The 25,983-nt window shown below is 37.1% G+C and overlaps 1 protein-coding gene across 30 annotated transcripts in view; it reads left to right on the top strand.

The window, feature by feature from the left end:
* The window catches only part of Mbnl1 (muscleblind like splicing regulator 1), a 164,163-nt gene that overhangs the window by 66,566 nt on the left and 71,614 nt on the right, over positions 1 to 25,983 (top strand). The window contains exon 3 of one of the 30 annotated variants that reach the window (XM_085835861.1): positions 13,973 to 14,521. The exons of the other annotated variants lie outside the window; for them this stretch is intronic. The gene's annotated coding sequence lies outside the window, so the exon portion shown is untranslated. The remainder of the gene's footprint in view (positions 1 to 13,972; positions 14,522 to 25,983) is intronic. 30 annotated transcript variants of the gene reach the window in all.

Here is a 25,983-nt window from a genome sequence, read left to right as displayed (position 1 = left end):
TGTGTGTTACTTTCTAGTAACATAAATAAACCCATATCAGCATAAGCAGAAAGATAACGTGTTTTAGCTGTACAGAGTTATTGTAAATCTCTTCCACCGTCTGGTTCAATACTGCATTTGAATTAAAATAGGTCTTGATCGATGGAACGCCATTTGCTTATGGGTTTAGAGATCTTGTTCTCAGTAGTTTGAAAGATGCATTGTCCAGCAGAGGCTGTTCACCTACACTAGTGCTTTGCGTGAGCTTGATGGATTTAGACCCCAGGTTGATCATTACTGCTTAGGTCTGTGAAAGGAAGAGCTGCAATCTCAGTTCTAAGCTGTGACCCACTGTTAAGCCAATTTGAGGAATAGCACTAAATCAATACAGACTCAGAAAATACACAGATTGCAGTGAGCTGTCAAATTATAAAGGCTTGTTAGCTTTTTGTAATTATTGTGCTTTTCTGTATTGGGTCAGGATGTAAAATGTCTTATATAGCCTACCCTATTTTTATATTACGAGAGAAGATACTAGTAACATTTTGGAGTAATGTGGAAGGAAAAGTAGATTTCACTGGCTGCATGAAGCCCTTATCAGAGTAACTAATAGAAAGAACTCATTGAGTAGTCAGATGTTCAAATAATTAATGTGAAGTAAAACAAAAACAAAACACCTTAAGATTGAAAACCTTGGAGGTAGAGAAGAATCTAAGCGTTTTTGCTTTATGTTTAAGGTTTGATATTCTTTGTACTTAGATTATTCGTGGGATTTTTAATGGTTTTTCTTAGTGCCTAGAGATGAGTTTTTCCTTTGCCACTTTCAGCATTAAACTCAAGTGAACCACAGATTGCTGCAAGTATTAATTAGAAGAAGCTTAAGGAATGAGGCCATGTGCCACACCCACTTTATATATTACCATAACAAGGAGTGGAAAGGGACAAGCTTAATTATGTTCATAAAGTTGTCAAGGTCACCAGGACCTCGAAACACAGGTACTTGCCAAGTCAAATAAAAAAACCTGATGATACTGTCTTCATTTTATGAGAATAGCATCATCAGTACTTACAGCTCCAATTCACTCTTAGGCCCATTCTAGCTGAGAATTTTTTAAATAATCTGATGCCTTGTGTGTTGGTAGTGTCAAAATCCATACCCTGTTTTTGTCTCCAACAACAAATTCTCCAAACAAATGTATGCATACATATAGATACATACATATCTATTTATCTGTCTATTCATCTATGTATCTATCATTATCTATACATGTGCACATTATAAGTTTTTAATATCAGCTGTGATATCTAGAATGTTGAATTCTACATGATCAGTGGATTCTTAAAGAATGCCATTTTGATTTTATCAAACTGTAACCTGCTTGAATAACCTACTCCTAAAAGCCCCGACATTGTGACAGCTACCAATTGAGAATCCTTCATAGTGTGGGTATTTCTTTCATACACATTCCTTAGATATTATGTATTATAGAGTAGGCTATATTTTGTTGAATTTTATTGTCAATCTGCCTATTTTTCCTCATAAGCTCTAAAGGCCTTGAAGTTTACCAGACTTGTCTTGATAACCCTGTATATGTGGTTCCTGGAATATCCTTGATATTCATTGAATTGAAAGCAATATTTTTTCCTAATTATGGCCAATAATTTTTAGCTGATCAAAAATGATTTTAAATTCAGTTTTAGGGAAATCATTGTTCTGCAGTTGTCAGCCTCTCCTCTAAGGAGCATAGCTGCTGTTGTGGAAGAGGTTTCACCCATAGCTTACATATATAGTTCTCTACAAGGTTTCATGCACCTCTGACTCATTCTGGCAGAGTAGAGGATCCTTTTTATTCTGTGAGTGAATTTCTGGACCAGGCCCCTTTTTTTGTGTGTGTGTGTGTGCATGCTATTGTTTATGTTATCTTGCAATTGGCTCTTGTTGGGTCCTACCTCTTTGGCTGCCTGTACACCCCATGTCTCTGTAGAGTGATATATTGCTCATTGCAGTGGCATGATTCAGTTATTTGGGTAAAAATATTAGCACCCACTCCTGAATGTGTGTTGGAGGAACTGTGGGGCTTTCATACAGCACAATGTTTAGCCTCTGGCAGCTGTGCATGGAGAAATGGTCACATTATTAGGGTTCACTTTCACAACATACGAACACTATGTTGAGAATAATGTGAACACCTTTCATAGTTTTGTTATATGATTAACATCTAGAATCCAGACCACAGTTATATCACTGTTGCCTTCAATACAGAATAAATAACACTAAAAAAGGGGATATCATTCTTTACAGAGTTTCACATATCTATGCTATGCATAAAATTCTCCATATTATAATAATATAAAAATGTTTTATCTTCTAAGTCCAGATATTTTATAGTTTCTATTTTTCTTTTTAAATTTGAAGTTGAAGGAAGAACCCAAAGACATAGACTCTGCTAGGTGCTTACTGGCTCCTATTCTTAACCTGCTTGGAGCCCTTTAGAGAGGTGTGATGCTAGAAGTCATGCTGTGTATGTCATGAGAGTTTCTAGAGAGAAAAACCCTCTAGATGAGTGCTAGTGCCAGCACTTCTGCACTCAAGCATCTGACTCTGGAGTATCTACAGTTATCCACTTTGAAAAGGGATCATCAAGATGGATTAAAAATTTAGCACTTGAGGCTTATTAAGGGTTAGAGTGGAATAATTATTTATGTAGCTGGCTATACTGCAATCCTCACCAGAACACTGTGATATGCTGGGCACTTCCTGCCTCTTGTCAAGGCCCCTCACAGTTTTTATCTCCCTGAGAATAAGTCTTGCTGTTCCTTGGTTGTTCATGCTTCCTGCTTTCTTACTGTGTATATGATCAGAGGAGATAAATCTTATTGAAATCCTATGAACATACAGCTTTGTAAGCCATCTCTCCTTGCTGTGCAGCAGTTGTCTACCTCAGATCAATGAACCTTTGTTCTCTTGGTGCTCAAAGGAGATGAGTGTGGACTAGGCCTTCAGACTACATCCATTTCGGTTGTTGCTAATTACGGAGCCAGTCTTTTTTTTTTCTAATCTTGAAAGTTGGAAAATAAAAGGCCAAGAGGCAGTGGTGGATCTTGGAATGCCACTCTTCATCAGGCTGTGAGATATTATATATTGTGACTGCAGTTTTGTGTTTTGGCAAGGTAGCATATTAACTCTAACAGAAAATTTAGTCAAATCTAGTTTTAAATTCTTGAGGATTTTTGTTCTTTCCTTTAAAAATCTGGACCTATCATTTTCTTCCTAAGAGGCCCTCTTAGTCCTTAATCTGCAGTTTCTTCATTTACATTTTTGAAAATCCAGGTACTATTGGTACACTCTAGAAATATTTTAAACATTTTAAAATATTATTTTTGAAATATAGTCATATAGCTGCCCCCTCTTCTTCCTATCTCCAGACCTGCTTATGTGTCTCACTCCCTGTGTAAACTCATGGCCTCCTTTTCTTTTACTGACATTAATGTGTCTTTGTGTATAAGTGTGTTCCTAAATACATAAACATGACATAAGTAGTCTGTATAATAGTACCTGTTACTTGTGTGTATATACACTCAGGTCTGCTTAGAACAGAAGAAATAATCTACTCCAGAGGAGAAGGTGCCAATTGGTTATGTAATACCGAATGGTCAGCCCTGAAAACAATATCAGTAATTTAAAAGTGGAGTGATATTTTTATTGTGTTATTTTACTGTATAAAATTCAGCAAAAGAAAGACACGGCAAAACTTTCTGTTCTTCCACTAACTATCTCTGTGAGGTTTTTAACTCAGTCCTGTCTGGAAACGTATAAAAGCAAAGGATATGCCATAGTCACCTGTAAAATATCCTACCCAAGTGACTAGCACAGGATAGGCTGCAAATAGATACCATTTGAGTTGTGTTGGATGTCAAGCTGGGTAGAGTATACAACATTATCAAAATAAGTTAACTCTCACCTCACACCCAATCTTTCCTCCATTTGTATGATTAAAATAACCAGTTAATCCCATCACAACAGGTAGGTCATATATTATATATTGAAGAAATAATGATTTGGAAGACAGTGTCCAAGCTATGAAAACAGTCATGAACATAAAATGCTAATAATATTTTAATTGAACATATTTAAGTAAGTTGGAGTAGCACAATGACAAACATCATATATGTATATTCTGTTCTCTGTACTATTGGACTGAAAAATACATTGATTTGACTAATGAGATTGTCTGAATTATTTTACAAGCTAGACAGCAATATTATGGATTGATTTTTCTCTTTAATCAAATTTGTGAGTTTTTCTCCCTAATGCAGAATACTGAAAACATGACCTTTCCCTTACCATTTATAAGCATTAGGAGTATAAATCAATAATTAAATTGACCTCATAAAATATTTTGGGTAATACAATTGGGACTTTTAAAAAAATGTAGCATGTAATAGACAATCAGTGACTCCAGAAGCACCTTTCATGTACGTGTGCTAAGTGTATCAGAGTAACGAATCCCATTTGCTCTCAGCGTCCAGGTAAGCAGTGGATTCTGGTAGGTCAGTGTGGGCTTCTGAAAACCAGACTCACAAGTCAGCAACAGATTTACCGTACGCCAAACGGGGAACATGCCAGTCTCACTTTCACTTTAGCTTTCTGATCACTGATGGTGTTCTTTAGTATCATATTCCGTTAAAGTGTGTGTGTGTATGTGTGTGTGTGTGTGTGTGTGTGTGTGTGTGTGTGTGTGATTTACACAGGTCAGCCTCTAACAAACATTTTATATTCCATTTGGATGCTGTATCCAGTAATAACAATTCTTGCTTCCTGTTTTCCCCTAATGTCCTTTGCCTCTGTCCTATAAAATGTCTAAAATTATAAATTCAACTAACTGCTTCTATATAGCGTTTCTATTTTCTTTGCTTTTTGCATACTAGAAAATGAATCCAAAGTTGAGTTTACTTCCAATGCCATTTGGTTTTGTGAGATAATCCTTCTTACAAGGTCCTGTATACTTGTTATTTCATCATAGCAAAAGGTATAACTTCAATTATCCCCACTAAGGATACTGAAATCTGTCATTTCTTCTTGACTCTTGGGACAAGACCAAGGGTTGGTTGGACCCAGTGTTTTTACTTCATTGTTGATCATGTTGTAGAATCACGATATTTTTTAAGGATTACGAAGGTTTAACTTTTGATTATGCAGTTCCTCCTACGTTACTACTAGAAAATTTCTAAACAAGTGCTCTTCTTCAGTTTTATAAGACACTATGCAATGTAATTTGTATTATACTGGGGATATGCATGAGTTTTATCAACATTTAAATCAAATATCTTCTAATACAAGATCTAAACAAATTTACACGTATCTTATTCTAGGTTATGATGCTTCTTAGTGGGTAATGGGCTATCTTGCTAACCACAGGCCTGGACCACAGACCTGGAGCCTGAGATGAAGCAGCAGAAGTGCTCACGCCTGGCATCCCAGGCATTGCAGAACCCAGAGCTGGAGGGTCAGGCTTGCAGCTTATGCTAGCCAGCTGGAGTCTAGGCTCCATCAAATTATTCTAATACATTTCAAGACTTTTCTTTTGGGAAAAATCTTTGAATTGCTTCTCCTGATCTTTTTTATGATAATATATTTTGGTGACATTACATTTCCATGATATCAGGAGTCCTCTGACACTTTGTTTCTGTTTAGCACAGATCTGTTCCTTAGGATTTGACTCTCTCTCTCTCTCTTTTTTTTCCCATTTGGGTTTGTTTTGTGTTTATGATGCAAATGAAAAACATAAGACAAATGAAAAAAAGTCCATATGTAAATCTGGTTTTCCTTATTCTAATATTTGGTTTCATGTATTAAAATCAGTATTTTTAGCTGACTTCAAATTCCTTGACTTTATTATTTAATATCATGACAGTCAGAGGATTGGGGGTTGGTGAGTAACTCCCACTGACCCAGAGAAACAGAAATGACTATTTGGGACCTAACATGTTACAGTAAAGGAAGTTTCATTTAAACTAATAATTTTGAAGAAGTAAAATTAGAGTCAAGAGTACTGGAAACCCCCCTCAGACTAATGCAAATGGGAAGTGCCTATAAGGCTTCCATGTAGTGCTATCTGAGCTTCAGCTGGCTTCTAGCCTTAGGAAATAATGAAGAAATGGTAGTGGTTTTGTTACCTCTTATAATGTGTGTTTTGTACATATAAAGAGAAGTCTGGGGTTCTTAAGGTAATTGTTGGATAGTAAACACGTAGTGTGCTATGGAAATCTGGGATTAGCATTTATGATTCTGTTTTGTTAGAAATGTAGTAGAAATGTAGTTGCCTAAGAACTTCATTTATTGTTACTGTTTTAGGTGATTCATTTGTGGTTGATTATACCCAGGTGATCTTGTGCCTACTAGAGAGCTAGTTTGTAGGGTCAGCTCTCTTCCCCAATGTTCAGTAGACTAGACAACGGCAAATTCTGGCACTAGGCTTGTTCAACAAGCACTTCCTCCAGCCCAGCTGTCTCAGCAGCCCTGGGGAAGTTCTGTCGATTTTAGCATGTATTAAGCAGTGATAGCATTTTTGATGTCTTCTATCGTCCAGAAATAGTTCCTTTACTTATGGTTAGGTACTATAATCCAGCTGAGGTTAAAATGAAAGATAATCTCTTGGCATAAAATATATTTTGCAATAGGAACATAGACAATATAGAAGCATCACATTGATTTTTTTTAATCGTATGTAGATATGTTTATGATACTACAGAGAGATATCAGGAAGAGATATTTTAAATCAAATGGTATTTGTATCCTTGGCTGGGTTACCTTTTCTGGACATTTTAAAAGAGGGAAAACATAGAAAGCTAGGTGTAGTCTCTGGTAACACCAAGGATTGGCTGAATTTAAAGTTAAAGATCTACAAATAGATATTTATATCCTTCAAATACTAATTGTAGTTTTACCTGGAGGAAATATTTTCATATGAATAGCACATAAATTCATGACAAAGTTCACTAAGTCATAAGTAATGACAGTTTCAAACTGTGGAAAATGGAAGGCTAGTCCCACAGAGACAGGAGTTCCAAAAACAACTGGCAAAAGTAAATGTTATACAACACAGAAAAGTACCAGGAGAAGAACTGACAGACTACAACAGGAAGATTAGTCACTTGTAGATGGAAAAGGTGGGGGTGGGGCAAGGAGAAGAGGAGCTCAAGCAGGGTGTTGTCTAATATGCACATCCCAACCCCTGGGAGCCACACTAGCAAAAACAGGTAATGCCGCAACACCAAAGACACAAATATAAAGTTTTCAAAATCAGTGACTGGATTGAAAGCAGGAAAATGTTAGGCTTGAGTTTAAAGAAGCTGACACTAAAAGGCTGATGGTGTGGTCCTCAGCAGAGTTGAGCCTCTTAGCTCAGGCTGCTAGGTTGGTTGTCCAGGGAAAGAAAGCCTTGCTTGTCTTTCACCACACCCTGAGACTCCATTCAGATATATATTGCATGTAAATAGAAGTGCTCTGGGTGTCTCATTTGTGTGTGCTCTTTGAAATAACATTTGCTTATAGAGAACATTTATCCACAACTTAAGAAGTATAGGTATCCAAATATTCTAGTAGCTATTTCTGTGAGCTTTTAAAAGTACTAGTAGTCATTACCTGTATATTTTATAAAAACGGTTCTCTATAACTGGAAAGCAGACAGTTATCTCTCCCTCTCCCTCTCCCTCTCCCTCTCCCTCTCCCTCTCCCTCTCCCTCTCCCTCTCCCTCTCCCTCTCCCTCTCCCTCTCCCTCTCCCTCTCCCTCTCCCTCTCCCTCTCCCTCTCCCTCTCCCTCTCCCTCTCCCTCTCCCTCTCCCTCTCCCTCTCCCTCTCCCTCTCCCTCTCCCTCTCTCTTTCTCTGTGTGTGTGTGTGTACATTTTATTGAAATTCTATTAATTTTCCATTCATAGTAAAAGGAATAGGGATATTCCAGAAACTGGTTTTATTGAGTCTCCTCACTTGTCAAATGTGAATAATACGATGCCTGCCTCAAAAACAGGCAACAATAATAGAATGACCTGGATGCAGTAATATAAAAACCATATGACATGCTATTTTTTTTATTAGTATACTCTTTAGCCAAGTATGGCCCAACTGACTTAAATGCCATATTTCTAGCTTACAAGGAAAGTGGGTAATAGCAGAAACACTCTTCCTTATACCACTTGGTGAGGTCATTTGTTGTGTTACATATATATCAATTTTTAACAGACATATGATTTGAACTTGTACATCTCTTAGTAATTCTTATAAATTATGTCAAGTATTTTTAATATTGAGGACACAATCTGCTCTATTTGGAAAAATATACCTTTTCCAGTTAAAAGTAAAAAGGAGTGATGCATATTCAAATAAGAGAAAATTCACTTAATTTAGAGACTTAGATTTCATCTTGTTCTGTATAGCTATATGGAATATATAATTTTGTATCATTGTACTCAGGAAACTGCAGAATGCAGAGAGCCATTCTGATCTGCTGGCTTTTTTTTTTTAATCAATTATAATACTTCTATTGTTCATGTGCCCAAAATTTGCTGAGATAAATTCTAACCTCTAACAACATAACCAGGTAATACAAACACTGAAAGTACACTAAAACAACCAACTCTTCCTGACTCCCCTGCCCCATGCATAATAGAAAGGGAAATGTTTGTTTTCTAAACTGTACAGACGAATGCTATCTCCGACACCGAAAGTCTTCCCTTTTCCTGGTGTGGACACAGTAAGTCATCCTGAGTCACTTGGGGACTTTATTTAAAGCATAAAATTGTGAGGACAAATGACTCAGGGGTCTATGTGGTGTGGCTAGACTTTCCCACTGTCAGGTTAGCGGTTCCCACACAACTCACTCCCTATTAAATATTGGGGGAATCTTTGTTTTCACTATGGGAGTGCATTAAAACCTCATCTGTTCTGACTTGTGTGCCCTTTACTTGTTATATTTGTTATTAATACATTTGTTTCCAAATGAAGCCTATTCAAAGAATTAAGCAGAGGGAATGGGCCCAGTCATAGCTCATGAATATAAGAGGGGCTTAGCTTATTTGTACACAGATACTGGCTTTTCTCTTATTCTTATTTCTTTTGTGTGTGTGTGTGAGTGAAATATTTACATAACTAGTTACTTAAGCTTGAATCTTAATACTTCCACTGCCCTAGCATCAGCAAGAAATAAGTATATGGCGATTGAACAAGTTCTGGATATGCTGAAAAACCATAATTTATATATGTTTGCATGACTGCATAAATAACTGATGGGTTCTCCTAGTTATCACTCACTAATGCCAAGATAACAAGATAATTTGTTTAGGGGGTTGGATATGAATCTCAAAAGTCATTGGCAACTTGGGCCTCATCATGAGATGTGTCTTACAAATAAATCCTTTAATCTATCTTATGCAAAAAAAAAAAAAATCTATGCAGTTACTTTATTTCCCTTACTGACAATATGGAAAAATATACTCTTTAGCATATTTTTATTTGTTATATCCAGTGTTATACGTAGAGGCTGGAACAGATTTAAATCTGTTATTAGCGTGAATAATCAAGCTCATTTTATGTGATATCAACACCACTATCCAGGGTTACTGCACTCTCCACCTCCTTTTATTTTGATTTTAGAAATAATTGAGAATAAGTAAACCTTTACATGGTATGTCATTTGAAGGGAGTCCACATAGGCACCACAATAAGTTGTTGGTAAATGCTGCCCAGGGGCTGTATTTCATAAAGCTTATGACTAAATTATAACCGAGGGAAAGTTCATCAAAAGAATATCCTCCTAAAGTTTCCATAGATTCTCCTCCTTAGTTTTGCCTAACCAAGCAGTAGCTGCCCCAAAATAGCATGAGTCAGGCTCACAGCCAGTGAAAGAAACAGGTTGGCTTCTGTGTTATTTTTGCCCTAACATTAGGGACCTGTCTGCATGATTTGAACTGTCTGGTCTGACAGTCTTGTGTCCTCAGCAGCTCACTCAAGGAAGGTCACTTCAGCTGCTGAATCTTCAGGGAAGCCCTGGGTCAAAGTTGGTTTCAGCTCATATGTCATGGGATGACCTTTAAATTTCTTAAGTTCCATCTGAACTCATAATTATGGTCTCAGCTTTGCATTTAATGAACTGCATGGGCAGAGCTGGGAATGTGTAAGTGTGACTGCAGCAATGGCGGTTCTCCTGCAGAAGAGGCACTACTGGTAACAATGCTTTAGTCCCGTGGGGCCACCGAAGTTAGGGTCTATTTTGAGAAATGTGACAACTAGATATGTTCTTCACATCCTAACATCTGACAGGCATAAAACATGTGAGAGAAATTTGTTCCTCTGTGTAGACTTATTTGCAGGTCCTCTTCCCACCACAGTTCTAGCTAATCATGGTATTTATCACTCCCGCTCTGAAGAGCTCCAGTAGTCAGTTTTCAAGAGTCTTCAGGAGGATGGAAGAACAGTCTTGCAGGTGCTTTGCATTCCAAAGTCTACATTTTTCCTGCTTTTCAAGGATTGTGACACTTCTTACATCTAGCATTCACCTTGCTGTGTTGAGGTAAAACACCAGAGAAACATGCCAAGAGTCTTAGTTCACAATGTTGTCGTTTCACCAATAAGGCCAATTTTCTACTATGCAGAAAATTCATGCATTAGTGTTCATGATTCTCTAATAAGTCTGGGATAGAAACATGTTAATCTTTTTCATTTCCTCTTGAAGTTCTTAAGTTCCTAAGAAATAAATCTAGGTATCTTTTCTATTTCTAGGATTGAATTTCTAGCAATTCATCTAGATACCTTGCTAGCAATGCTCCCACATGCCGTTGTCCAATCATATTCTGGTGAAAAGAAATGATCAGTAACATCAGAATGGAAATACATTATGGGAACAGAGGAGCATTGCTCATTCTGTAAATGTTGCAAGAACTGATATCTCCTCATGTAGTCGGGGTGTTGTACAGATTATGAAAACAGTAACCCTTGAGAACTTTCTATGCTAGGAAGGCAGATAAGAGTAGATTTTAAAACTGAGCAAAATCTCAGGGTAGCAATTATTTTACATGGTAAGTCTCTTTCAGTGACAGGTTTTAGGGCAGTTAATTTGCTTACTAGGAATGAGGAGGAAGTAAATTATGAAAGGGCTATTGAGGTTGCCATAAGATAAACCTTTGAGAGTAGTTTTCTGTATAGAATTGGAAATTGAGTATCTCCTAGTAACTGTTTATATCACTTGCTTGGAGAGCAGATTTAGGTATGATCACAAGAAGACACCTGCCTTGGCACTTGGTGTGGGATAAGTGCAAACACATGGGTAGTCTGTGTGAATGTGGAATTAACAAGAATGTTCGGGCTAGCATCTTACTGGGTATGGCTCTAACAGAACTCAAGCTACTGCTGCCACCCACTGCTCCTGATACCGGGGAATGGAAGCATGGCTGACCAGCAGACCCCTAACTCTCAGTGCCATAGCAGTTACATGAGAGGTGTTGGTTAAGGGATCCATCTTAGATCCTTTTCATGGCACCTTGGCAAGCAGAAACTGTATTATCCATTGAAGATGAAGCATGGCGTTGTCTGATAGATGCTGGTGAGTAAATGAGGCAAACTGGAAGCCAATTAACTAAGCTAAAGTGAGGCAGGCTAGTTGTGCAGAATTCCATGGGAAGAAGGCTTCTGAGGCTGTGTACTTTGGGAGCACATTCCACGCTTTAGTGCCCTCATCCATAGCCTGCTTATGTTTCATGAGCACTGCTGGCATTGACTCACACATAACGTTGATTCCCAAACTGATGCACAGTTCAGCAAATGGGGCATAGATCCCCATAGACTGCTTGAGTCTCTACCTCTTCTGTCCTTTACTCGAGTCACAGCTAGACTTTCTTAGATGAAAGTAATTTGTTTTCATTTCTAATTGTACTCCTGCTTTATTCATACTAGTTGAGTACACATTTTAAATGAAATTAATTGATGTGCATGATTTTTGCCAGAAATGTTATTTTTAGACAGAGATAATTTTGTAAGTAAATTAGTATAATACATGCTTTATGAATCAGATAGTTGTACAGGCTGTACCTTACTATTGTATTTATGCTTTGAGACTCTGAATGAGCTAGTATTTTCTATCTTCAAAATAGTTTATTTTTTATATAAAATTATATTTACCATAATTCATCTCAGATGCTAATAAGGTACCCATTACCTGTGTGTTCATTTTATTAATTGGAAGAAATACTAATTTTAAGTTTTTATAAGGCTACAGACTATAGGCTGCAAGTTTTCCTAGAATAATCATCCTGTATTGATAGATGTTTAAGTTATTGTCTCTAAAAATCTGCAATAATTACATTTGAGAACTTAAATAGTAAAGAATCTGTCAAGTGACATAGAAAGAAACATGCTGAAATTTCTTTTCACTTTTAGCAAAGTTGGCACCCTTTATGAGTTGGCACCCCCACCCCATCATTATCATTCTCTGCCTCCTTATGGTATTATGTAGGTGATGCTGGGATATAGTTCTTGATGCATTTGTTAGGAGTATTTAATGCTTAACATTTATTCAAACATCTTATGTTCCAACTTATTTACTAGCACATTTTATTTACACAAAACAACTACTTTTTATTTCTACTGAATGACATACATGTGGTCTAAAAACGTTTATAAATAAATACATTAACTTTCCCATTTTAGATCACCATTTGCTTCAACAAGTTCTTGTTACCGCTTTATTTAGATGGGATTGAAAAATATAGGTGCAGTAATGCAAGTAAAATTGATCTGTTGAATTTAATCTCAAGGACCACATTATGGAAGCGATCGCCCTCCCTCCTCTAGACATCAGGGTCCAACCACTGTTTTTTAAGCCTTCCTCAGTGATACAATGTCTGGAAATGATAAGACCACATTCAACTCCCTCAAATAAAGAGGTTCATTTCATTTATTCTTAACTGTGTACATTGGAAATAAGGAAGGAAATTAACACTTGTTTTTAAAAGAGTATTTTAAATACTCACTAAATCCCGTGGGTTTTCGTATACCAACTACATGCAACATTAGTAGATTCTAGTTGCTCTGAATTTGAAGTTGGTACTGAAGTGAAGAGTTCCTCACAGGGACCTGCTATTGTGTAATAGGGTCTTTTCACACCTGTGTCCAGATGTCTAAAACAAGTCTAAAATACTCTGTAGAGTTACCTTGCTTCTAATTTTAAGAAAGTCAGGATGGCTAAATTGTCTCAGTCATTTTCCTTTGCTGTACATTAGATATAGTTAACAGCTTCTCAATGCTTATGCTTGGTTTCCAAGTTTCAAACAGAGTCACCCTGAGCACTGTCTCCTGCATGATCTAGCTCTCGCAGTTCAGAGTAAGCAGCCCAGTGTAAGTTCCTCAAAGCTGTGGGAGATAAGAGCCATGAGGACTAGGTATCAAGTTCTCTGCACCTTCATGGGAAGAGCTGTGTTGTGAGGCCCAGGCAGTCAGCAGAGTCCTGTACATTAGAGCTTCTCCCTAGTGAACTGGCACACTTGCTTCCCCTCTGGTTTTCTTTCTCCTTTCTTAGTTCCATCTCTTGCTCTTCTCCAGCTTGTACACTCCTGGAACACCTGCCTCTTTTCTATCAAATTCTTTACTTAATCAAACTCCGCTTTCACCCTCCTCTGGCTCTGGTTGCAAGTGATGTACTTGATGAAATATGTGTTGCACAATTAGAAAGTAATTATTTTTTCTCAAGAAGATTTTAAAAAAGAAACTAATTGAGTTTAATCTCTGTGTCTTCCTATTTTCTCTTTCAATTCCAGACAGCTTTGGCTTTTTACCTCTTGCCTGTGGACCAGCTTCCTGGGATTTTTTTTTTTTTTTTACATTTGTACATTAATTTAATATTAAGGTTGCAATGACAGAGTATAGTAATCTCATACAACTTTTGAAATGTTAACATTAGTCCAACAGGCATGCTATAACATGTGTCCCTCACTTTTCTTTCTAGAACTAGATCTCCACCCCTTCATCCATGTTTTGGCTTTCTGTGGGATGCGTGAATGGCTGCCCCCTTGTATTTTGTTGCACTTCTCCATTGCTTCTTGTGTTCTGGTGGGAACCTTGGTGATTCTTCTCAATCGCTACCTGAGCTCTGTGCTGGTTGCTGCTCATCTCCCAGGGTCTTGTGCTGGCTGGTCATGTCTCTACCTCCTTGGCACTGCCCCTTGGCAGAACCGTGGTCCCTTGTTGGCTGCGTCTAAACCCATGTGAGGGTGGGGAATATTCCTCCCCCTGCTGCTACGATTGAGCTCTGTGCTGGGTACCACAGAGCCCTCTACACTTGCTTTCAGTTGCTAAGGCATCCCGAGCTTTGGCTGTGGCTCAGTGGTCCTGCTATCCAAACCCTAAAACTTTCCTAGCCTCCACACTCAGTGGTAGCAGCAGGTGTTGGGATTTCTCCAACTTCTAAGGCCTTGGGAGGAAGAGAGTGGCTGTTGACATAGACCTCAAGGATTTTCAGAGTACACCAGGAAACTTCTCCAGAAGATATGTAAAGGTAAGATTCTGATTTCTCTAGGAAGCAGTTTCAGAAGCATAGAAAACAAAACCTCTAAGCATGGGTTAATGTAAATGGATTTTCGTAGAGAATACCAAGAACTATGATAACATAGACAAAACTTGTCCTGCATTGGGCCTCTACTTATTGCAAATACTTCTTGGAGGTGGGTGGTTCTGGGTGAACTTTACATTTATATTCTATTTTTACCCCTATTAAATAATTGGCATTGGAGAGATTTTAAAGAATTGTACTCAATGATTTGAATTGGAATTTTGAAGCATTTTGTTTCTCCATGTCATAATCATCACTGTATATTTAGTAAGATTGTTTTTGAGGTTTAAAGGATAATGTAGCAATCCTTTAGTTTATAAAGGTACCTATATTTGAGTTAGCTTGCCATTAATATTTAATACCAAAAACTTATTAAATGAGTGTTTCCTTACATTCTGCCCAGGAAGCAGAAGTGCAGCTCTGTCATCTGGGTAGTGCTAGAGTACACACTCGTGCCTTGTTGGCATTCCTGCAGCACGGTAGAGCCCTGGAACAATGCAACATCTTCTAACCTCTTAGGCCTTTCTTTCTCTCCCTTTCTTTCTTCCCTTCTTTCTTTTATTATTGTTGTTATTATTATTATTATTATTATTTTAAAAAGATGGTCTTGTAGTACAGCCAATACCCACCCTTCTGAAATTTACTCTTACAGTCCAGCCAGCCCCAGCACTTAATGACTTCTGTCTCTCAGTTTGCAGGGCTGGGATCACAAGTGGGATTACAATGTGGGCCTGTTTACAGTATTCCTCATTGAAAATGCACCTGGGACTGGGTAAAGAATCTGGATTAGGTGCTAGTGTTCTCTGTTTCTGAGTTGTGGGAGGGCAGCAGTACAAACCATGTATGCAGAAGCACAAAGCCTAGCACAAAGCCAGCTCCTAACTCGTTTCTAACTTACTCTTCACCGTGCATTTCACAGGCAGTAACCCATGAGCTGATTTTCTGATTTCAACCTTACCATCAATTCATAGCATCTTTTTACCTTCTTTGATTTTTTTTTAAACTATGAACTTAATATCTTAACCAATGCTCTATCATTGAAATTAAGGCTCTTGTTTACAAAACCAACCTAAATTTAGTACTAAAATTAAAATATATACTTACCAATAACTTAACAAACTGAAAATATATTGAATAGTATTTATTTCTGTTCTGTCCTATGTGATATTCCCTCCAGACTGCAAAGAATAACTAGAGTGTTTTGAAGTCTTTATAGTGAGATAAAATGCATATTTGGCTTCTTACCCAAAATACAATGGTGGCATTTTATTGTTCTTATTCTTAATGGTTATCAATGCAACTCATTTAGTCATTAAATAAAACAAAAAGACTTGATATGAAGTCCAAGGCTAGGAGTTTGCTTTATGATTAAATGTGCCTTGAGTCCACCCCGCTTACATTTCTCCAGAAATCTTATTGTCTCTTAGGATGAGAAATCAAATGAATATAAGAATGTGAACTCTTAAAAATATCGAAAACTTGCAAATTAATTATGAATGATAATTATTGTAGAAGGATCCTAGTTTTCCTGTTCATAGTAAGGTGCATGGCTCTGTTCTCAGAATAAGGCCCAGTTAGAGTGTTTCTGCATAACTCAGGTCAGCTTGAAACCTGTGCTTGTCCGTCCCATGTTTCCTCTTCCTTTGTGCAGCAGAGGCCTCCAAACAGAGGGGAATAGGCAGAATATTTACAGTAGGTGCTTAATTACACAAATATAAAGTTCTTGTTATTTAGTTTATATTATGTAATAAGAAAGTCAAAGTGTGCAACCTTCACTAGACATGCCCATGTAGAAAAGGAAGAAAGGACAGACCTACATTTCATCAGAGCAACTCAACGGAAAGATGAATGTAGGGCTCTGACCAGCTGCTGACATTTTTGTTTATTTATAAAGTTTTACTGCTCAAAAGCAAATCATTCCTATGTATTATCCATCTTATGTGGAACTAAAAGCTTATTGGTTAGTTTTACAGAATTAAAATAATCTTTTAGTTAATTTCATATTTTATAAATTGCCTACCTTAGAATCACATACATTTATTTCTTGAAAACTTGAGATAGGGATGAGAGGGAGAAGCAAAGGGCGGTGGTGGAGGGGTGATAGGAGATCATTTTATATCTGTAAGACATTTGCAGATGGAATTAGTCAATATAACAGAAAGGTACTCAAGATACTGTTTTTATTGCACCATGGGGAAGACAAAACTGAAGCTTTATGAAGTTGAACAGCCTACCATGTTCTTCACTCCAGGGCTCACTGATGCCAGAAAGCGTAGCTGCAGAAGCTGTTGGCAGGATCATTGATCTTTGAACATTCTGAGCATCTAGTGCCCCCTTCTCTCCTCATCCTTGGAATAGCACAGTGATGGAAAAATGAACACAGCCCCCATCCTGGTCATTCTAGGCTCTTATTCTGTATCTGGCTTTGTGACCTTGGGATATTTACTTACAGTCTTTTTCAGCTGTAGTCTCACTCTCTCTAATATATGAATAACATTATCTCCTTGTCAGAGTTTTTATGAAGATTTAATTTAATGAAACAGCTTGTGCCAGTACTTAGCACAGTGGCTAGCATACGAAAATGGCGATTGTGTGGATGTTACTATGTAATTGTCCCAAGGTCACACTGTTAGAAAAGGATTGAGTCACAACTGAAACACAAGTCTCTCTGAATAAAATAGTAAATAAAATGGGAGAAGATACAAGTACCTGCACACCCAGCATGCTGCAGAAACTTCAAAAGAAAGGTCATACTCTCCACTAATAAAATATATTAAATGATACGTATGCGAACCACAGGCTCAAATAACTACTGGCTTTTATTAACAGTTGACCTAGATATAAACACCTTTAAAAGCATAGTGTCTTTATCTGATTGACAGGTCTGGTTAGTGAAAACCATTTACAGATGGATAGGTCTTCCATTCTCTAAGAACCAAAATGTTGTTATGTCATGACATAGACTGTCAGTAGGAAGGGAGGAAAATGTCAAGGAATGAACGCAAATAACTGGAGAGGGGACAGAAGTTCTTTTTCATTTTGCCTGATGTTTGTTTGTAACACTGGAGGACCCCAGGTAATGAGAGGAATGCCAGTTGCACAGATGATAGAATATTCTTTTGATCTTTATTCTCTGAAGCAGAGCAGAAACTAGCAGTGTCTGCTCATCCTGAAGAGAGACTCATCAAAATTGAAATGTCAGGATTTAGCTTTGAATGGGATGGATTCAAGATGTGTATTTTTTTTTCAATGTAGTTCTTGCTGCTCTTTGACATGTTTATGTATTGATTTATAATCTTAACATGATGTCTAGGAAATAAATGGACATTCAACATATGCTTAATTAAGTTAAAGGAAATATATTGCAGAATGGAGTAAGAAGACTAACTAACATTAGGGTCTAATGGCACCAAAGTGATTAGAAAGCACGGACTCAAGACTCAGTCTAAATGAAGGGGCAAATTAGGGCAGATGTTTTAGTGTGGGGAGCTTTGTATTTGTATTTTTTGATGCCTGGCTAAGGATGTAGAAGAACTGAAACCTGCAGTACAGCTGTAAGCACAGGAGTAAAATGTTCAGCATCACTCATGAGCACACAGTGCAATTGGAGAATGGAGAGGTAAAGGGACTGAACTGTACTTCGTTTATGTTTTTCATGCCAAAAAGTATTTCTGGTGTTAGAACTCAATTTGGTGCCCAGAGTATGGAGGGAAAAACTATTAGAACTATACCATTGGTGTATAACTTTATTAAGAAATTCTGAAAATATGGTTTAAATGTACAATATCATAAATTGTAACTTGCAACACATAAAGTAATAGAGCTATATCGATGACAGAGAAAAAGTATAATTCTAAAAAGCTGAAATACTTATAGGTAATTATTGGAATAACATCGATATTTGTTTTGTAATAAAACTCTCAATGATCTTTTTATGTTTATTCAGATATAGTAAGGGAAAGGCATCTCTTATCCTTTATGGAAACAAGAAAACTTAAAAGAACAAAGGAAATTGCTTCATTTTAAACCAAACACTTTGTGTTGATACAACTAAAACCTCAAGTCAAAACTGATGCTCCTTTGGGCTGCTGCTCCCCTTCCCAGGAGGCTGTAATCACACACTTCACTTCCTGTTTAGTATTTGTGGCCACACACCAATGCATAAGGACCAGCACCATTCACTGGCACCATTCACAGGAGGGGTTTCAGTTTCATAGAAGAGGCACTTGAGTGTTTAGGCTCCATGCAGTCAGTCCTTGGATCCAAATCCTGGGGAGTGTATGCTGTCACCCGAAAAGAGCATATTTAGAAAATATCAGATGAGAGTAAAAATCAAACCACATGAGCAAATGTTCCAGGAACATTTGTATCTTAATTTGAAAAAGACCATATGTTGCAGCAGTACTTCAGTAAGATTAAGATAGTGCTGAACTTTCCAGAATATCATCAGAACAAACTTAAATTGACTGCACATTTCAAAATATTTTGCTATACAAACATACATGGATGTGAAGGTAAACAAAGAATTGAGTGTGAATGAAGCAAACTTAGAACTAACACATGCACCTCATTTTATGAATGTGGGTGTCATCTGGGCCATTATTATTGATGCAAATGTGGCTGTATTTAGGCCTTTCCATTTTGCTTTTGGTTGTCTCTGTTTGAATTACATAGTTTCAGTGTAGTGGCAAGGCTGTCTTACTTCACTTAACCCATGGTGGGTTTTCTTTCCAACTTTGTTTCTTATTTTTATTTACTTGCTTTTAGTTTTGTTGGCAGTTTGCTACTTGTGTTTTAACTAGGCTGTAATTTGAAAATATTATTGAAGTAGTACATATTAATTAATAAAAATCATAAAATCTTAAAATCTTTCACATGTGAAAACCTCTTAGATATATAGAATGCAAGCTCCCCCCTCCTAATTCTTTGTCAAAAAATGTGTTCATGGCAGTTTAATTTGCTTTATTCTGCTTTGTTATAAATATAAGATAGCATGATATAAATAAAATCAGTGAGGTCTCTCCCTAAGGAGAATTTTGTCACGAGAAGGAAAAGGTCAACATATTCTAAAGTGAATATAAACATTTAGAGTATATAAGATATAAATTACATAACTTTTGTGCCATTTGTAAGAGTTAGAAATGTTCTAGTTCAGCCTTGTGGTTAAGAATATCAGTTCCATGGCCGGAGAAGCCTGGAAACCCTGGATTTACCATGTAATGGTTGTGCCACCCTGGGAAGTTACTTGTTTGTGTTATGTTAGGGAACACCAGATTTTCAGTCTTTGCAATGGGTATAATCCTACACGATAGGATTCTTGGAAGATTAAATAGAAGTTTGAATCACATCAAACCATGACTAGAATACTCCAAATACTGACTAAGTGGTTGTTTTCTTCTAACTTCTTTTTTAATAAGAGAGAACTGAGGGAAGTGAGTCTGAGATGAAAAAAACTGGACATAATAAAACCTCAACCTATGTGGAAGTCAGACCTGTACAGTAGCATGAGTTCACCATCACGGGGGAGAGACAGAAATCAGGCCAAGTCTGTGACAGTAGTTGCTGTTGTTTCAATAGTGCTTCTTGGGAAAGGTTATCATTCCCCTACTGAACTTACTCAAGTTCGGCCCTGCATGTTTATATCACACAGATGGCCTTTATATTTTGGTGACCTTCTTATAACCCTGAATATTCAGGTACGTCACCTATCACAAGCCAGATGCATTAATTTTGGAACATTCCTTATTTATTTTCTCCACATTGTTCTCAGTTTTCTGGTGAAGGGTTCTTTTATAGATTTTTTTTTTCATTTGCTATTGTCATTTGGCATTAGCATGGTGACTATCACACTTACTACATATATAGGACTACCACTATTTTTCATGGAGTAACTTGAGTGTTAGTTTCTTACTAGACCTCTTAATGGCTAATTTCAGGTTAGGAAAACATGGTTCTGCTGTAATATTTTGAAGTTTGCCTAGGCTATTTGGAGCCAACATTAATGTGCACTTCAAAAAATGTAGACTGGCCAGAAAGTAGTTCAGAGACTCTCGACTGAAAACACTGACATAGTGTAAGTTTCCCAGTCTGCTGTGTTCTCTGAGGCCATAACAGAAAGCTCTAGGGACAACTTGGTGCAGTGGGTGTGGAACATGGGTCATCCAGCCTCCACACATGATCCATCCAAACTTGAGAACATAGGATTTTATTTTTGATTTTCAAAGTCTGATATTGAAAGATTGAGCTTGTTTCTTATATATATCAGTATAACTTAGCTATTATTCTAACATGTTTGCAAATGCTTCATAGAATTCAACTAATAAAAAGCACTGTTAACTTTACTTGCTCACTGTTAAGATTGCATCATAGACACAGATCTCTTGAAAAGGGCACCACAGCCCAGAGGTAGTTAACTTAGAACTATTCTAGAACAAAAACTATTTTAAAAATATTTTTACTGAGGTCAAAGAAACATTTAAAACAAACAATAAAAATTTGAAGCTGGGCTTAGTGGCAATACTCTAATCCCTACTATGTGTGAGGTTGAGGTAGGAAATTCAAAGCCTGCATTGGTCTATAGAGCAGAATCTCCAGCCTGATCAACTTAGCCAAAAGCCTTGTATCAAAGTTAAAAATACAGTATTTTTTTAAGTGTTGAGGTTAGACAATGATTGCTTAGTATATTCAAGCCCTAGATAAGATACCTACAGACCCACATAACAACAACAACAAAAGAAAGAAGGTAATAACCCAGAGACTTGATTATTTTAAAACTAACATTATCTTTGTAAAAATAATATTTTATAGTTTCTTAAATTGTATTGAAATTATCCTTCTAATAATATTTAAATTATAAATTTTCCATTTTAAACCTACATTGCATTTAGGTTTCATATTTTTAATAGTTTTTTTTTCTGCTAGTAGTTCATATATGCTGATTCATTTGAAGGCAGGTTAGTTTCTACTGAAGGTTTTTTAATATACATGGAGTTCTCAAAGGAATCCAAGAGCTTTAGAGTGAAGGAGACTGGAAGTCAGGTAGGAACACAGGAAGCTAAGCCCAGCTTAAACTTGGAGTGAGTTCTCCAGCTTTCTAAGGGAGTTTGGGTTCTTCACAGTGCTGCCTTAATGGCTGCGTCATCTGGGGCTCGCCCATTCTTCTTACCCAAGCTGCTTGGAGCTAATGAACTGACCCATACAGCTTGTAAAGAACTCCTGGTGTTCTAGAAGCGATGCAGAGTGAGTGGAGGTTTAGAAGCAGGTTCAAGCCAGCTTTCCTCCTCAGCTTTACCATTTCCTGTGAGAATTAAAATGGAAAAGATAATTATTTTTAGAATTTGCAATGTAAATTTTCCACCTGTTTAGAATGAGGAGAAGAGTTCCAACGCTGTTTTCCACTTAGCTAAATCATGTATGTTTTTAAAAGAAGACAGGTGATATTTAAAATTTGGTCCTAAGGAATTTCACAGACAGAGCCATCTGCCCCGATGAAGAAAATGTATTTTTAGCCAACACTAGAGAATGTAGGATGTAGTTTCCTAAAATGGCTGGATATGCCAAATGTCTGCTAATGAATAAATGAACAAGCACGTAAAATGTATCTGGGTGGACAAATGAATGACTAAATTTATTAGTTGTGTGTTCATATGCTTCTTTATTATTTTTAGGAAAAGAACTCAGCTTCAAGTGCTACAAAATTTATTGAAATATGTTCAATAGAATTCCTCGTTTCTGTGTGGCCATTGCTAGTTTCTGCCCCAGGGCAGGGATGTTTGATTGATAATGCTTCTGTAGGTTGAGTTATCCTGCATGTGTAGAGGCTTTAGAATAGGACAAGAAAACACAGATCCTAAGCAAGGGGGCTATTTTGAGAAAAGTAAATACTAGTTCGAGTGATCACAGCCTAAAAATAACCCGTAGAAGTGGATTGATAAGATCACACTGGTTTAAAAGGTATTAATGTGCTGTGTCCTGTTTCATTTGGTGTTGGTGGCAATTGTTAGTAAAGGAATACCAAGAGCAGAACTTTTTAAGCAAAGGTTGAGATTATAGATTAAGTATTGCTGTTTAGAGAGTTGGGCTTATTGAGCATCTTAGGACATTGTTGACATAAGACTGACTGCAGAAAGGAACCAAGGTTGAATGTTGAGAAGAAGAGATTCTGCTGAGTGTGTACTAGAGGCTTAGCATAGGTATGGTTATTTGAAATGGAGCAGATAGCTATAGAGCTCTGACAACTCTTGAAACACCTAAATAACATTTTTTTCACTGCTTACCATGCAAGTATTTCAAGCTGTTGCTTTTACTTAGCTTGGTATAGAGTTAAGTTTTAGCCAATGTAAGGTACTTGTGTTTTCTTGATTCATAGCTGAATAAAATACTTAGTATTGAAAAAGAATACAGAAATCACTTTAGTAACTAGAGTGACTGAAAGTTCATTTCTGATAACTCTAAATTAGTAATTTAATGTGACATTTCACTACAAAATGAAAAAATAAAAAAGATGCTTTGTCGTTTCTTACGCATCCTAATAACTATTCAGTTCCTATTTTTCATAGTCATAAAATCACACAGTTCACTCCTGTGTATGTCAGCAAAGGAGACAGTGCTTTGAAAAGAGTATCCCCTGTAAAGAAGGTGCAGGACATGTTTTGTATTATATACTAATGTTGCTTCTTTTTCAATATGGTGGTAAGAAAAGGATCAGGTAATAATAACCCGAAGGGTTAGAATGATGATAATTGGGCTTGGAACATTGTCTTTGTTACTATTAGAAATATTCATAAAAATTATTGAGAATTTAATACATGAATACAGTATTTATAACATTTTCCTCCTCCTCCTCCTTCCTCCAATTTTTCTCATCTCTCTTCCACTCCTCAAATTCATGACCTCTTATTTTTAAATTATAATTGGTGTGTGTGTGTGTGTGTGTGTGTGTGTGTGTGTTTCTGGCTGATCTCTTGACCTCTTGAGTCCTCATCCCTAGTGAAGACTGAGTCTCACCTCCTCAGTAACTTAATTCCCTGTAGGTCTTCCAGGTTGGAGCCTTATAAGGTTTCCCCTGTTTGCATTGCATGTGAATTTGGTGGTGGCATCTCTTAGATACTGTTTAGGAATAGAAGTGAATGCCAGCTGCAAACATAGCACTACAGAGAAAGCTGTTGAGAGCAGTGGAACCACAGCTGTTAAAGAAAAGTGGAACCACAACTGTTGAAGAAAAGTGGAATTACAGATGTTTCTTCCCACTGAGTAAGGTCGCAGGCATCAGTGGAGAGCCAAAGCATGAAAAGTCCCTAACTAGACAACATGGGTGAAGTTGGGGCTAATCAGAATATGGAGTTGTGGAATTTGAATTTGAAGATAAACCAGACACTGACTTAGAGAAACCAGGAAAGAGATTCTGGGCAATAAGATTGTGTTTCTTACATTATCAATTCAAATCTTTGGGGGTCTGTGTCCTTGTGTGTGTGATCTACTGCCTCTGTCCAAGCTTTGTTAATGGATTGTTTTAAATCTCTTTACCTCTTTGTTTGCTTTATATAGCCCCACCTTGACATAATGTTGTGAGACAGAGGGCCTGACCTGTCCATAGACACACTGGCTGAACCTCTCCATTCATGGGTTCTAATGAAGTTCAGACACCATTAGTGAGAGTTGACTACCAGGAGATGAGCCTTGCAGGGCTGTTCCACAACCACAATGTAAGGCTTCGAGGCTACTTACCTAAGTAAAACTTCTTAACACTTTCCAAAACAATCCTTAATCCCTAGTGACTAAGGCAGATTATTATATCAGACATTTATTGTCATTGTCTTCAGTCTGCACTCAGGAAGTCACAGACCTTCACTAGAATAGTTAAATTTATATGTTAGGCTACCCTGTGGCGAAAGTTAAAAACTTAAAGTTGTGCTTGCTGTAATTTTTTTTTCCCCAAGAATTAAAAACTTGTGAACATTTCTTTATAATTTAGTTTCACAATTGAGCTATAGTTCTGAAATCTTAAGAACTCCTTTGTTAATGTTTATTTATATATTTATGTTATAGTAATATTTAACATTATACTCTTATGTGTATAACACAGAAGAGGAGACTAAGATGGTGGGCTTAAAGGCACACTGCTGGTATTTTAGCATGCTTTGCCTTCACACACATTATTATAGATGACAGTTGTACCAAATGTAGTTCAGGGCTACATAAAATGGTATTTGAAATTATATTTAAGAAATATATAGGTGGTGCAGCACGCAAAGCATCTTCACTGCCCTTCCATATGGAAAAGCCTCCTGACAGGTCATTATTGTTATATAGTGGACCCCATTTTGAGCTTTAGAAGTCTGTGTTTGATACCCTCTAGCATTACTCTGAGCTTCTCCTTCATCTCTACTGATACGTTTCTTGTTTGTTTGTTTGTTTGTTTAATTTAGGAAAAAGTTTCTAGGCATAGACTCTACTATTTTCACTTTTTTTGGATTCAACATTATATTTAAAGTGAAAAGTATCACTATTGTAATTTCTAAATTATGTAAATTATGGGTTTTTAAATTTAGACACTTGATTTTATTTTCTTGCAAACCCTTTGCTCTATTTCTCTTCAAAGTAGTAAAGGAGGAAAGATCGAAAGAGAAGACAAAATAGTTAGTATGAGTAAAGAAAGCTGACTATATTCACATACTCCTCTAGGTGCACGTGTTGCTACTGATTTTAATCACTTAAAATACTGATTGATCTTCAGTGTCCTGTCACTGTACAAATTTAATTCCTTTCAGATGCCCCTGAGAGGTCAGAAGAACAAAAGCCTTTCCTGCCCTGGGCAGTGAGACATTTTATAAAGTAAAACACATCTTTGCCCTGGCTTACCTCTCTCAGTCTTTCAACCACTCTCTTGACTGTTCTCCTGCCTCCCTGGAGTGTTAAAAGGTGTTTCTCTTACATTCCTGCTTCCACATTCTCTTTTATCTCTTCATAAAACCTTTTCTGAATGAGGACCTGCATCACAGTCAGCTCCTCTGAGAGCCTCTGCTGCTCCGTTGCTCGGACCTGATCGATGTTTCCACATCACATCATCCCACATTGGTTCCTAGTATAAGTACTTACCTGAGATGCAGGTCGGACTGACACTGTGTGGTGCGGGAAGTTCCTTATTCTGGAATAGCTGCTTAGTGCTGACATTAAAATATATTTTATGGTTCTTTGGGATACACATGGGCAGAAATGTTTTGGGCTATGTCAGTAAGTCTGTGTAAGTCAGCTTTATGAGTGACAACTTACAACAAAGTGGAAATGTAAGCCTTATAGTCAAGCACAGACTTCACCTGTGAATGTCAGATAGAAATGTTTCCTGTTAAGAGTGTCAGATACAGCAAGCTGTAGTCAGTGAGCAGGTCTCATCCTAACATCAGCGCTTG

The sequence above is a fragment of the Mus caroli genome, unplaced genomic scaffold (assembly GCF_978045245.1).
Source record: "Mus caroli unplaced genomic scaffold, Mus_caroli_1 scaffold_3, whole genome shotgun sequence".
Taxonomy (NCBI): Eukaryota; Metazoa; Chordata; class Mammalia; order Rodentia; family Muridae; genus Mus; species Mus caroli.
This window is presented reverse-complemented; position numbering and strand designations above follow the sequence as displayed.